Here is a 14,360-nt window from a genome sequence, read left to right as displayed (position 1 = left end):
AGGGTTGGTCCTATTATATGTTTCAGTAAATGTATGTAATTGTATAATGAGGACTTTTAACATCTTTATATTGCGTGGGAATCGCACGACGCTAAATAATAGCGTTGCAGTATGCTTTCACCAATTTGCACATACCTTGCTTTCCCAAGTGAGTCAGACCGTGCGCTGCCTCAGCCACGCTTGGGTAGTACACCTTGTGGGCCACTGGCTTACCTTGTCCATCTCTCCAGAGTCCAGAAGACTCTTGCCCACATCCCTTGGACTTCCAGTCTGCCTTTTCCTGAATGGAACACAAATTTTGCATCTCAATTAATTTCTGCATGTCAATCGTTTGGAACATCATTTGGTTAATTGGCACATTCACTTTTAACCCTGCTGCCCATTTGGCAGCTTCGTCTGCCCTGTTGTTGCCCAGTGACACCGGATCGTCCTCACATGTATGGGCTTTACACTTAATTACCACCACTGCCTTAGGCAATTGGATCGCTGTCAGTAGTCCTTTTATATGTCTGGAATGTGCGACTGGTGTGTCTGCTGCTGTCATAAAATTTCTCAAATGCCATAGAGCACCAAAATCATGTACCACCCCGAAGGCATACCTAGAGTCAGTGTACAGTAGATATTAGCAGATTTACCTTCTGCTAATTCACACGCTCTCCTTAAAGCCATCAGTTCCGCCACTTGGGCCGAGTGAGGTGGACCTAAAGGTTCGGCCTCTATGATGTCTTTGTCATTTACCACAGCATAACCCGTACATAACTCTCCAGTGTCAGTTTGTCTATGACAACTCCCATCCGTGTAAAATGTCACATCTACATTTTCTAAAGGTGTATCCCATATGTCAGGTCTTGCTGTAAAGGTCTGATTCAGATATTCCATACAATCATGTGCATCAATATACCTGCAGAACCTTCCACCCGCGACTCACCTCTCTCCACCCTTTGTGCATCCTGTTGCACATATGGTAAATACATTGCTGGATTTAATGTACTGCACCATTTGATGGTGATGTTTGCAGGTGCTATTAGAGCTAGTTCCCATTTTGTAAACCTAGCTGAGGAGACATGTCTGGTTTGGGCAGAGTTCAGCACAGCAGATACAGCATGGGGAGTATAGACAATCATATCATGGCCTAATACTACATCCTCACTCTTACTGACCAATAGAGCAGTTGCTGCTACACTTCTTAAACACGTTGGGAGTGATCTTGCCACAGTGTCCAATTGTGCACTGTAGTATGCTAGGGGCCTACTTGCATCACCATGTTTTTGTGTGAGGACACCTGCTGCACAACCATTAGCTTCCGTACAATACAAATCAAAAGGTTTTTCATAATCAGGTATTCCCAATGCAGGTGCTCTTGTCAGACTATCCTCAAGGTTAAGGAAAGCCTGCTCTGTTTCCTTTGTGTGTATGACACAATCGGGCTTTGAGGAAGAGACTAAGGACCTCATTCAGAGTCGGTCGAAGCGGCCGCACGGTCGTACGCCACCAATGTTCGCTATACTGCGCATGCGTAAAGTTCACAATGCGCGTGCGCAAACTAGCCGCTACGATCAGAAATTTCTCTCTCCTTGAACACAGCCAGGTCGGTAGTTTGAGTGACAGATTGAGGTGTTTGTGGGTGGTAACAGGGGAAGGTGCTTGAAAACGGGGGAGTGGAGATCTGGATGCAGGCGTGCCTAATTATGCGAACGGCGTTTTATGGGAGTGCATATGGTTTATGGGAGTGCATAATTAACAAAGTAGCGTCATGGCACATGTGACATGGGCGGTTTTTACACTGACATGATCGTAGAGCTTAAGAGAGGGTATGGTCAACCTTAATCTCTATGACCAGTTCCGATGGTTCCCGATGGTCTCGATTAATCCTTATATGCCCAGAGATGACGTGCAATGCGTACGAGAAGGGGGCGTATTTTTTTGAATTCCGACAGCTTCCTCCCCTTGGTCGGCCAACTAACGATCCAAACTTAGGGACGCAACTTGCGAGGGAATCATTTGCATATCCGGCCCCTTTTCCCATACGACCGTGCGGCCGCTTCGACCGACTCTGAATGAGGTCCTAAGTCCTGTAATGGCAAGGCCAAAATAGAAAAACCTGGGATACACATTCTGCAGTATCCACACATTCCCAAGAAGGTACGGATTTGATGTTGGTTCTGTGGCAGTGTCATGGTCTGTATGGCTTGGATTCTGTCATTTGTCAGATGTCATAACCCTGGGTTAGGCAATGTCCCAAGTATTTAACCCTGGACTGGCATGGCTGTAGTTTGTCCTTAGCAACCTTATGTCCTGTTTGCGAGAGATGGAGCAATAAAAGTTTAGTATTAGTTAAACATGACATAAACAAATCAGAACATAACAATAAATCGTCCACATATTGTATTAGAACAGATCCATTGGCAGGTTGAAAAGATTGTAAACAGTCGTGTAAGGCCTGGGAGAAGGTACTGCGGCTGTCTATGAAGCCCTGGGGCAATTGTGTCCATGTGTATTGTACACCCCTGTATGTAAAAGCGAATAGGTGCTGACAGTCAGGATGAAGAGGTACAGAGAAGAAAGCAGAACAGAGGTCAATGACAGTAAAATGGGTTGCATTTGGTGGGATCTGCATAAGAATGACAGCTGGATTTGGCACTACGGGAAATTGTCTCTCTTCTACCTTATTAACCCCTCTAAGGTCTTGTACCAGAGTATAACCCCTCCCACCACTTTTCTTCACAGGAAAGATTGGATTGTTGGCTATGCTCGTTGTACGGACTAAAATTCCCTGTTGTAATAACCGCTCAATTATGGGATAAACTGATATCTATACCTCCTGTTTTAATGGGTACTGGGGAATTGTTGGAGCTTGCCTACCGCTTTTTAGATTTACCATTACGGGAGCTACATTTGCCATTAATCCACTGTCCTGTTCATCTTTGGTCCAAAGTGATTCTGGAATTTGGGATAACATTTGATCTACCTGAGATGGATTTTTACCTGAACCAGTAGAGTGAAACATTTACCTTTGGGGAGTGTCCAGTATATCCTTCACTTCGTGTGCCACTCTCTCTGGGATGTCTAAGAATATACCATCAGGGGTAGAATACATAACAAATCCCTTCCCAGTAGGTTAGTAGGAGCTGCTGCTGCCAGGAGCAAAGAATGCCTGATATGCAATGGCCTGATAGTAACCTCTGTGGACTTGGTTAAAGGGTAATGTTGCACTTTACATGTTACACCCATTGCTGGTACTGTCTCGCTGGGCACCTGCAAATTAGATGGAGATTTTATCACTGATCTGGTCGCCCCTGTGTCTACAAGAAAAGGATGTTTAGTACCAGCTACATCAACCATCACCACTGGTTCTTCCCTAGTACTTCCAGTTAACCTGACTATCTGTAGACTACAGGTATGACCTGACCCCTAGCGTTGACTCTCATTCTCCAATACAGCATTTAAGGCCACAATTGGAGCTGGTGACTGTGGGAAATTTCCTGCATTCTGTGTATATCCCTTATGTGGATATCCAGGTACTCCCTGGTTAGGGGATCCTACCTTCTTCACCTTACAGTTCCTACTTACATGTCCCACTTGGTTGCAGTTAAAGCACCTTTGTGAGTGGGGTTGGTTAAAAGGTTGCTGTGTGGGTTGAGCGGTAGAGAAAGATTGTGGGTGTGGATAGGGATTTTGAGGGTAATATGGTGGCTGTGGAAAGTATGGGGTTTGTGGCTGTGTGTGGTAAGTGGGGCAGGGCTGTGTTTGTGGCTGAACAGGATTTGTGAGGGCGTTTAGCTGTGCAGGTGTATATGTGTCTGGTGGCTATGATGTTACAGTCATCCCTTCAAGAGCTTGAATACTAACAGCCATTAGCTTCTCGCTCTAGGTCTCTCTCTTCTTGTGGATGTTTTTATCATGCTCAATAGCGGACTCCCTGAGTGTGTCAACAGTAACTCCCCTCCAGCCAGGTAGAGAGGGATGTACTAGGGTCTTTTACATCCATAAGTACCATGATGACCATTTCCCTGTGATGGGTGCTATCTTTAATATCCTCTATCCCAGTGTACTGGGTGATAGCCTGCAGAGCTCGGGTACAATAATCCTCTGCAGATTCACTCTCTTTTTGTTTTATGGTGTTTTATGGTGAAAATTTTACTCCATTTAACTACTACTGGAAAATATACAGCCAATTGAGTTATTATGCGGGTAATGTTACCTTGGTTATCCTCGTCTGTTAAGGGACCATCTCCCTCCAATACGCAATTCGTGATAACTTTTTCACGTCGGTATTGTGTGGAAGACACGCCCTTAACACCACTCGCCAATCCTTATTGGTTGGCTCATGAACATTACCCAAATTTTTCAAAAATCTTTGGCATTTTGCTAATTCCTTCTTAGGGTGAAGGAAATCATTCATTATGGAATTTAGCTCAGCTCTAGTCCAAGAACAATGCATTGCTACATCCCTTGTGGGCACTACACCATTTGCATCCGGATTCCCATTGGGAACAGTTATTGTCCGGATGGGATGGATACCAGCCACACTGTTACCTTTGACCTTGTTACCTGGCTGGGGATTTAGGGCCTAATTCAGACCCGCTCGCGAGCGCTGAGTGCTTGCAAGTGGGTTGATGGTGCCCTAAAGCGCATGCGCACGATGGAGAGAGCTCCATCATGCGCATGCGCGAGACCCGCATAGCGAAAGCCAAGCTGTCGCTATGGGTCTCGCACCATAAGGGGGCGTGCTGTCGATGGTGAGTGACAGCACGCCCCCTTTGGTGGGCGTGCCGGGGGCGTGGCTGCCCAGACAGAGGCACTCCCATGGGAACGCCTACCTTCTGGGTCTGGCCCCACTGACGTGATTAGTGATGTCAGTGGGAGTGTTTTTGGCTCTGATAGAGCCAAAAGCATCCTGGGCTTGCGGCAGCGAGACCCTACCACAGGATCTCATCGCAAGCCCGATGGTCGCGATGGTCTTGACCATCGCGACCATCTTTTTGGCCGCTCGCATAAGCTGTGGGTTAACAAATTCCTCTACAGGTGCAGTGGATGTTAACACTTCCTGTACTACAACTGATGAAGATGGGGCCACCACCCCTGCTTGTTGTGATGGAGCATCTAACATTTGTATGGCATGGGAAATGACAGACATAACAACAGGTTCATCATCCGCATCATAAACATCTTCCTTATAATTACTCAAGAGAGGGTACAGGTTACATGTTATATTTTTATGTTTTTACATCGACTGTACCTCCACCCCCATCCGCATAGGGCGGTGGTGGTGCGCGTGAACCACTGGCAGTACCTTCCGCAATGCTACCTTGCTGTGCGTGTGTGCTATTTTGCGGAGTGCACGCAACGCTGTTTAGCACTGTGTGTGCACTCCTGCATCATGCTCGCGATGCTAGTTTGTGTCGTGTGCACATCCTTAAGCCACGTATCCCCCTCGTGCTGCCAAAACTTTAAACAATCGTTATACTTTATCTTTTTCATTTGAGAGCGCACCATACAGATGCTATCTCGGACATTGTTCAATACCTCCTTATCAAAACTGCCAATTCTGGGAAACGGTTTCACACACTTCCTCATCATGTTAAACCATACATCACAGTACCTAGTTGCATAAGCACCGTACCTAGTATGCATAATATGCCGTGCCGACCCAAGCGGTGCTTCCAAAAGCAGCACATCATCTAACATCTCTACCGTTTGCTTGGCTCCCATCTTGGGAAAATAACACAAAACTTGTCAATAGAGATTTAAATCGGTGAAAGAACGTCAAGGCTACTTTCACTTACCTGTGGACGATATTAACAGGATGCGCCCACACACCTATGAAAGAATAACCAGGCTGCTTCCACGCACCTAAGCCCTTTTTGAGTACTTTCCACTGCTAGCATGTAGGCATTCTAATAACACCATACCTACAACAAGACAACAACTACACCTGCAATGTGTATAGACTTCGGTATCTACTACCGAGCCACTAGGCCGACACCAGGCGCCTAGCACCTAATGGTCCTACGATACCCTTAGCTATGGAACATGTTACCCCTACCAACACACGTTCACTGTTACACACCCTTTTCCTGCTCAGAAAAATAAACGTTTACCCAGATTATGGCAACACCGACTAAGATATTTACAACAATGTTATCACGCTATCAATATCACAATGCAATCTCAACGGCTTTGTTTAAACACCTGGCAGCAATACAGGAAATACATATACGCTATTGTGTGACTAGTCGCATACACAATAATGCGACCGCTACACAAAACGTATTGGGTAGTGGCCTCTCAGCAACAAGTGGTAGCAGGTATTCGAAGGCACAATGCATTCTTTCCTGCATATGGCGCCTCCACCCTTTTGCTGAGAGATCGCTGACCGTGTGTTACCGTGTGACCGGTAGCGTGATTTCACTCTGCAAGCCCCCAACTATCGATTCCTACCTATCTATACACTATAAAAATGTCGCTATTTAGTGTTATGAGTAGCACAAGAAATAATTGCTTTCAGACTTTGATTGTGGTTCCAAAGCACAAAAAGATATTATTCAACAAAAAGCAGATGGTTACACGCTGTGATCTAAATACAATTAGCGCAAAAAATTATACAGTCACAAGGTAAAGTTGTTACATATGCATGCGCTCTGGATCCAGATCCCGGCATCAAAGATGAGACCTCCATCAACAACAAAGAAAATGTGACTAGCATCTAGTTTCAGAGAGCCTGCATATATACTCTTACAGAGATAGGCAATACAATAGAACAGGTTGGCATGATTCCATTGGTTCTTCTTCCTGGTTCTTCTGTTACAGTACAGTTCATAGGTCAGTTCGTATGGTCACAGTCCAGCCTCCAACAGCTCTATGTGTCCATTTTCCCATTGCATAACAAATCTAAATTGGCTGCATTACAGGATACATTTTAATGCCTAACTCTCTATGATCCATAATTTGCAGACACATGTTGCGATTTCTTCACCAATGGAACCGGAAACTGCAAAGACACAGTGGTTTAGAATGACACCAAACACGGTCTGCTTATCATGCACTAAACCTTGGAAATCAAATAACATGTATTTCACAACATTGCTGATAATGAATTAAACCTTAAATATTAACCTTAATACTAGGGAATCTTTTCATGTAAGCGTAGAGTGTGTAAGTGTAAGGATATTGCACATAGTTGCTAATTAGCATTGTGCGTTTACGTGTTTGTGAAGTACACTGTGGTACATGTTTTGCAGGGTTGGTCATATTATATGTTTTAGTAAATGTATGTAATTTTATAATGAAGACTTTTAACATCTTTATATTGCGTGGAAATCGCACAACGCTAAATAATAGCATCGCCATATGTACTTATGTGTGAGATTCGCTAAAATGGTGCTGGGCGCCATTCGCAAAATGGCATCTTGCGGCCATTCGCAAAATGGCGTTGTGTAGATTTTAATCTCAAAAGATTCAGTCTCAGTCAATTATCCGGCTTTGACAGAAGGCATACACAGCCTGAGCTCTCACTGTGTGCAGGAAGTTTAGCAGTTTGTGAGTGAGGTCAGGTCAACCACAACTGTGCGTATGTGTCCGATGGTTCTTGATGTTACCGATGTTTTTGCACCCTTGCAAAGGTATTGCGGATGTTAGTAAAAAGAAGTAGGTGGCTTGATAAATTGGTGGGCGGCTTTGTATAGTTCATTCATTTGCATAAGTTTGCAGTGGCCATGTGCGTGCAAACACAGACTTGCGATCCAAGCTGTATCAGGCCCACAGTTTGTTCTTCAGCCTTAAAGCTTTTTTTGTACACTGATTTGCCTGTTTTAAAGGCAACACATCTAGACTCAGGGCCTGATTCAGATCCGTTCGCTAGGATGCGTTAGTTCGTAGCGAGCCGATGTATGCCATTTGCGCATGCGTATAAGTCGCAGTGCACGAAAGAGTCTTTGAGATCGCCTCTTGTACACAGATGCCCTGCTAGAATGAGTAACAGGATGAGCCATTTGTGGGTGGTGACAGGGGTTGGTCGATGGAAACAGGGGTGTGATGGTGCGAGCGCAGGCATGTTTGTGCATCTTAACGCCATTTCAGAGGTGTGCATAATTAAGATGCAGCACCATAATACACGTCACATGGCTGCTTTATACACTGAAGCATTCGCAGTGCTTGCGGTAGGGTATGTTCACCAAACAAGTGCTGCGTATGGGTCCGAAGGTACTCAATGTTACCGATTGTTACATACACTTCGTGGAGATGACGTGTATCAGTAAGGGAAAGTGGGCGTCATTAGATAGGCTGGTGGGCATCTATATACACACCACAATCACATGCCAAGACACAGGGGGCGTGCTAATGTCTTGGTGTGCGATTGCGGGATTTGCATACTTTGGCACCTGACGGCTGCGAGCGAACGCATCTAGCGAGCGGGTCTGAATTGGCCCTCACAGCAGGAAAGTGGTGCATGTGAGATGCCTGTGCTTGGCCCCAGCTTCTGCAATAGACATTCTAGTGCATGACATAGTAGCAACAGGACCACCACTGATAAAGAACACCATGGCCTGAGCCTTTCTTTGCCACTGTGGGCCTGATTCATTAAGGATCGCTATAGCGATCGCAGCTCCATAATCGCATGCAGGTATGCTGCGAAGATATGCTACTGAATGCTATTGCAATGCCGTTGCACTGCCAGCATAGAGATGCCCACTGCCTCCCACTGCCTCTATCTCACATCCGTAATACCTTGCACACCTCCATAAACATCAGTAACATCGAGCACCATCAACCCCTCACGCAGAATTACAGCAACCCTAACCTTACTTAGCAATTGCTAACCTCATTGCACTGGGTTTCGCTGACCACTCCCCCCGTCACCATGCCCAAACACTCACTGCCTGTCAATCATGTTGCAATAGCTCTGCCTGGTCTCCGTGATTGCAGTGTTATTGTAGTATTGCCTTCGCGTGATGCATATGTATGCGCAGTACTCAACAATCTCCTGTTTGCGTACGCATTAGCAATAGCGATCTGTAATGAATCAGGCCCTGTGTGTGGTGTATGGCATGTTGGCAATTTTATGTTTTTCGGCAGTAGATTTCCCCTTTATTATAAGAGGTGATGTTTTCTTTAACATTGTGAAATATTGTTTAGAGTTCAGGTGCCCTTTCTTAAACCTTGAGAAATTTGTGCTTTGCTCACTTTGAAACAAACTTTGGGCCTGATTCAGACCCGCTCGCGAGTGCATAGCGCTCACAAGTGGGTAGAAGGTGGGCCATTGCGCACGCGTGGCATTTGCGAACCCCGGAGCGAGGGAGAAATCACTCGCTCCAGGGCTCGCTACAAAACGGGGCGGCTGCCGATGTTGATCAACAGCTCGCCCCGTTTTGTAGGCGGGGAGGGGGGTGGCTGCACAAACGGAGGCGTTCCCGAAGGAACTCCTGCCGTTTGTGGGCGGCACTTCTGACATCACTAGTGGTCAGTAGTGGACTACCTGCTCTATTAGAGCAGGAAGTCCACTCGGGCTTGTGAGACCTGAAACCCTACCACAGGGTCTCCTCGCAAGCCCGATGGTCGCAATAATCACGACCATCACCAGGCCGAACGCACACGCTGTGGGTGGTCACCCACAGCTGTGTGAGCAGCCTGGAGGCCGGACAAAAAAAAAATAGGGACACCCTGATTCAGAGCGAGCGCACGCTATTTGCTGAATCAGGCCCTTTGTCACTATCTGTGAATGCATTTAAGCACTGAAAACTTGCCTTTTGCAGGCATTTTGTTTAATGAGGATTTATTTTAAGGAAATATATAACATGTAGGATTAATAAGAAAAATAATCTTTTGACTTGTGAATTTCGTTATCAATTTCATGTATAAAAATAACTGCTACTTTTCATACTAAGGAATTTTTTTTTCAAAATTAAGCTTAATTGGACCACCTTAATTGGCTACATTTAGTAGATGTTGAAGTACTATGGGGTATATTTGCTAAATTGCGGGTTTTTAGAAGTGGAGTTGTTGCCCATAGCAAACAATCAGCTTCTACTTATCATTTATCTAGAACCTTCTAGACGATAATAGTTAGAATTTGTCGAAGCTGGGTAATTGGCTGAGATAGAATCTGTTAAAATTAAAATCTGCACAACGCCATTTTGCGAATGGCAACAAGACGCCATTTTGCGAATGGCCGCCCAACGCCATTTTAGCGAATCTCACACAATAACAGTACATACGGCAATGTTATTATTTAGCATCGTGCGATTCCCACGCAATAGAACAATGTTAAAAGTCCTCATTATATAAATACATACAGTTACTAAAACATATAATATGAACAACCCTGCAAAACACATACCACGGTGTACTTAACAAACACGTAGACGCACAATGCTAACTAGTATCTTTTCTTAATATCTTTACACTTACACATTGCACACTTACATAAAAAAGTTCCCTAGCATTAAGGTTAATATTCAAGGTTTTATTCATTATTAATTATGTAATGTAGCGACTATATTTAAGATGTCAGGTTTAGTACATGATAAGCAGACCGTGTTTGGTGCTATTCTAAACCACTGTTTATCATCGGCAAGGAAATCGCAACATGCATCTGCGAATTATGGATCATAGAGAGTTAGGCATTGAAATGTACACTGTAATGTAATGATTAGCCAGTTTAGACTTGTTCTTCGGCGAGAAAACGGACACAAAGAACTGTTGGAGGCTGAACTATTACAATACAAACTGACCTATGAACTCTATCGTAACAGAAGAACCAGGAAGAAGAACCAATGGGATTATGCCAACTTGTTCTATGTATTACCTATCTCTGTAAGGGTACATAAGCAAGCCCTCTGAATCTGATAGTTAGTCATCTTCTTTCTTTCTTTGACGGAGGCTTCACGTTTGATGCCGGGAATCTGGATCCAGAGCGCATGCGTATGTATTCGACTGTACCTTGTGATTGTATAATTTGTTTGCGCTAATTGCATTTAGATCACAGCGTGTAACTATTTGCTTTTTGGTGAATAATATCTTTTTGTGCTTTGGAGCCACAATCCAAGTCTGGAAAGCAATTATTTCTTGTGCGACTTATAATGTTAAATACCGACATTTAGGGTTTATAGATCATTAGGTATCAATAGTTGGGGGCTCATAGAGTGAGTTCACGCTGCCAATTTACACGGTAACACAAGGTTATCGATTTCTCAGCAAAGGGTGGAGGCGCCATACGCAGGAAAGAATGCATTGTGCCTTCGAAAACCTGCTACCACTTGATGCTGAGACACCGCTATCCATTAATGTGTGAGTTAAAGGAGCGCTGATTACAATCCAGGGACAAGGAAGGAAAAAGTTTGCTTTCCTTCGTTGATAAAGGTTAGTGTTAAAAGGGGAAGTTGCACAACAGTGTACGCATATTTCCTGTATCGCTGCCACGTGTTCAACGGTCATTGTATGTATAGTGTGATTGCTTGTTAAAACCTCTTAATTATAATGCTATATTAAGGTTTTTATTTTCTGTACAGAAAAGGAGTGTATAATTGAAACGTGTGATTGCAAGGTGAAGGCTACTGTCTGTTACGCCTAAGTGTAAGTGGAGGTTGCTGTCTGTTAAACCTCGGTATAAACTCTGTAGGTACCCGACGGGGCAGCACTAACTACTGGGCCAGTGTACAAAGCAGGTACATTGTGGTTTAGGTTATCAAGAAACTAAGGGGTTTCTTGGTACGGCATCCATTAATCGCAAAGTCCATTGATCAGTTAGGTTCCTTGGGCAATGCGATCGGACCATGATTATATAAATTGTGATTTTGAAGTGGGTGTCGTGGGAGTGAAACTGCTGGCAAGGGTAGGGGTTATTGGAACTTCTAGATGCTACCAGAGGGAGTAAACTCAAAGTAGGAAGCTAGTGGTGAAGCTTGGGTTAAATTTACCACAAGTAAAATAATTCGCTAGGCGGTTACTTTACTCCTCGTGTATACACACAGATCATAACGGTGCTGTGAAGTGGGGTATAGCAGGAAGGAGCGAGTGTATGGCCGCAAGTAGAATAATTTACAATAGGTGTTTAGTCTGCTCCTTGTTGTGCAAGCCGACTGTAATGCCAGGCGGGTCTGCTGTGTATAAGGGGAGGGAGTGAGTGAACATTGCTCTTTGAAAATCATTCACCAATCGAAATTCTCTAGAAATTGCTAAGCATTTTCCTAGATGGGTGCGAAGCCATCTCTAGTCATCTCTAGTAATGGTCGATGATGTGCTGCAGATGGAAGGGCCGTTAGGATCGACCAGGTATGTTATGTTTAAAAAGTGTGGTGCGTAAGCTACAGCGTACTGCGACATATGGGTCAAAATGACCAAGAAATGTAGAACACCTTTTCCTAAGATTGGTAGCTTCGATTCGGAGGTTCTGGACAATCTCAGAGACAGTATATGTTTAGTGAAGTCTCTGAAGAAAAGGGTAAAGTTTAGCGATTGCTTGAAGTTGTGGCAGCACGAGGGGGATATGTGGCTTAGCGTTGTGCAAACTAGCGTCTCATGCATGATGCAAGGGAGTGCACACGCAAATAGCGTTGTGTGCGTGTCGCAAAGTAGCGCACATGCACAGAAAAGTAGCGTTGTGGAAGGTAATGTCAGTAGTTCACGCGCACCACCACCGCCCTATGCGGATGGGGGTGAAGGTACAGTCGATGTAAAAACTCATAAAAATGTAACAAGTAATTTGTACCCTCTTCTATTAACTATAAGGAACATGTTTATGATACAGATGATTAACCTGTTGTGATGTCCGCTCTTTGCACAAATGTTAAATGTACCACCACAGCAAGCTGCCCCGCTAGTACCAGATATGGAGGTAGCCCCACCCGTACAGGAAGTATTTACACCCGCTTTAACAGTAGTGGAGATTACTAATACCATATGTAGTAGCAGTAGGCTGAACCCTCAACTAGGTAATCAGGCCAAAGGTAGCATTGTGGCAGGCATCCATCCCATCCAGACAATAACTGTTCCTAATGGGAATCAGGATGCGCATGGTGTAGTAGCCACAAGGGATGTAGCGATGCATTGTCCATGGACAAGAGCAGAACTACGTTCCATAATGACAGATTTTCCTGACCCTAGGAAAGAACTAGCAAAGTGCCATAGAGTTTTGTAAAGGATATAAGTAATGCTCATGAGCCAACTAATAAAGATTGGCGAGTGGTATTACGGGCATGCCTTCCACACAATACCGATGTGAAAAAGTTTATCACAGCCTGTGTATTAGATGGAGATAGTCCCATAAGTGATGCAGGTAATCAGGACAATATAACCCACATTGTTATCCAATTGGCTGCGTTTTTCCCATTAATTGTTAACTGGAGTAAAATCTTTACGTTTAAGCAGAAAGAGAGTGAGTCTGCAGCAGATTATTTTACCAGAGCGCTGCAGATTATTACATAATACACAGGTATAGAGGACATAAAAGACAACACCCATCATAGGGAAATGACAATCACAGTGCTTATGGATGGTCTTAAGGACACTCTAAAAGCCAGGGTTCAGACCTCACTTCCTGGGTGGAGGGGAGTTACAATAGACACACTCAGGGAATCTACAATTGAACATGATAAAAACATCTTTAGGAAGAGAGTAATGCAGAGCGAGAAACTAATGGCTGTTAGTATTCAAGCTCTGGAAAGAATGCAAATAACACCGCAGCACTCTTATCACACTCAGCCACAATACACTCATTCCACACAACCTCCAAACCCTTATCCCTATACACAACCACAATCTTTCCTCATTCCCCAACCCACACAACAACCTTTCACAACATGTCAACCACGAAGGTGTTACAGATGTAACCAGGAGAGCCATATAAGTAAGTTCTGTAAGGCTAAGAAATGGGAAACACCAAACCAGGGAACACCGACCCACAGAAAGGACAAATACAGCCATCACCTGCTCATGTCACAGCAGTGAATGCTTTGCTGGAAGAAGATAGTCAGCTCTAGGGGTCAGGTCACACCTGTAGTCTACAGTCAGTCAGGTTAACTGGGGATGTTAGAGAAGAACCTGTAATGTTAATTGATGTAGCTGGTACAAAATATTATTTTCTTGTAGACACAGGGGCAACCAGATCAGTGATAAAATCTCCATCTAATTTACAGGTGACCAGAGAACCAGTACCAGCACTGGGTGTAACGGGTAAAGTGCAACATTATCCTTTAACCAAATCTACAGAGGTTACTATCGGGCCATTGCATACCAGGCATGCCTTTCTCCTGGAGCACCGGCCCCTAGTAACCTACTGGGAAGGGATTTGTTATGTAAAATGGTATGTGTCATTTATTGTACCCCTGATGGTATATTTCTAGATATCCCAGAGAGAGTGGCAC

Source organism: Taudactylus pleione, unplaced genomic scaffold (assembly GCF_031769625.1).
Source record: "Taudactylus pleione unplaced genomic scaffold, aTauple2 ptg000007l, whole genome shotgun sequence".
Lineage (NCBI taxonomy): Eukaryota > Metazoa > Chordata > Amphibia > Anura > Myobatrachidae > Taudactylus > Taudactylus pleione.
This window is presented reverse-complemented; position numbering follows the sequence as displayed.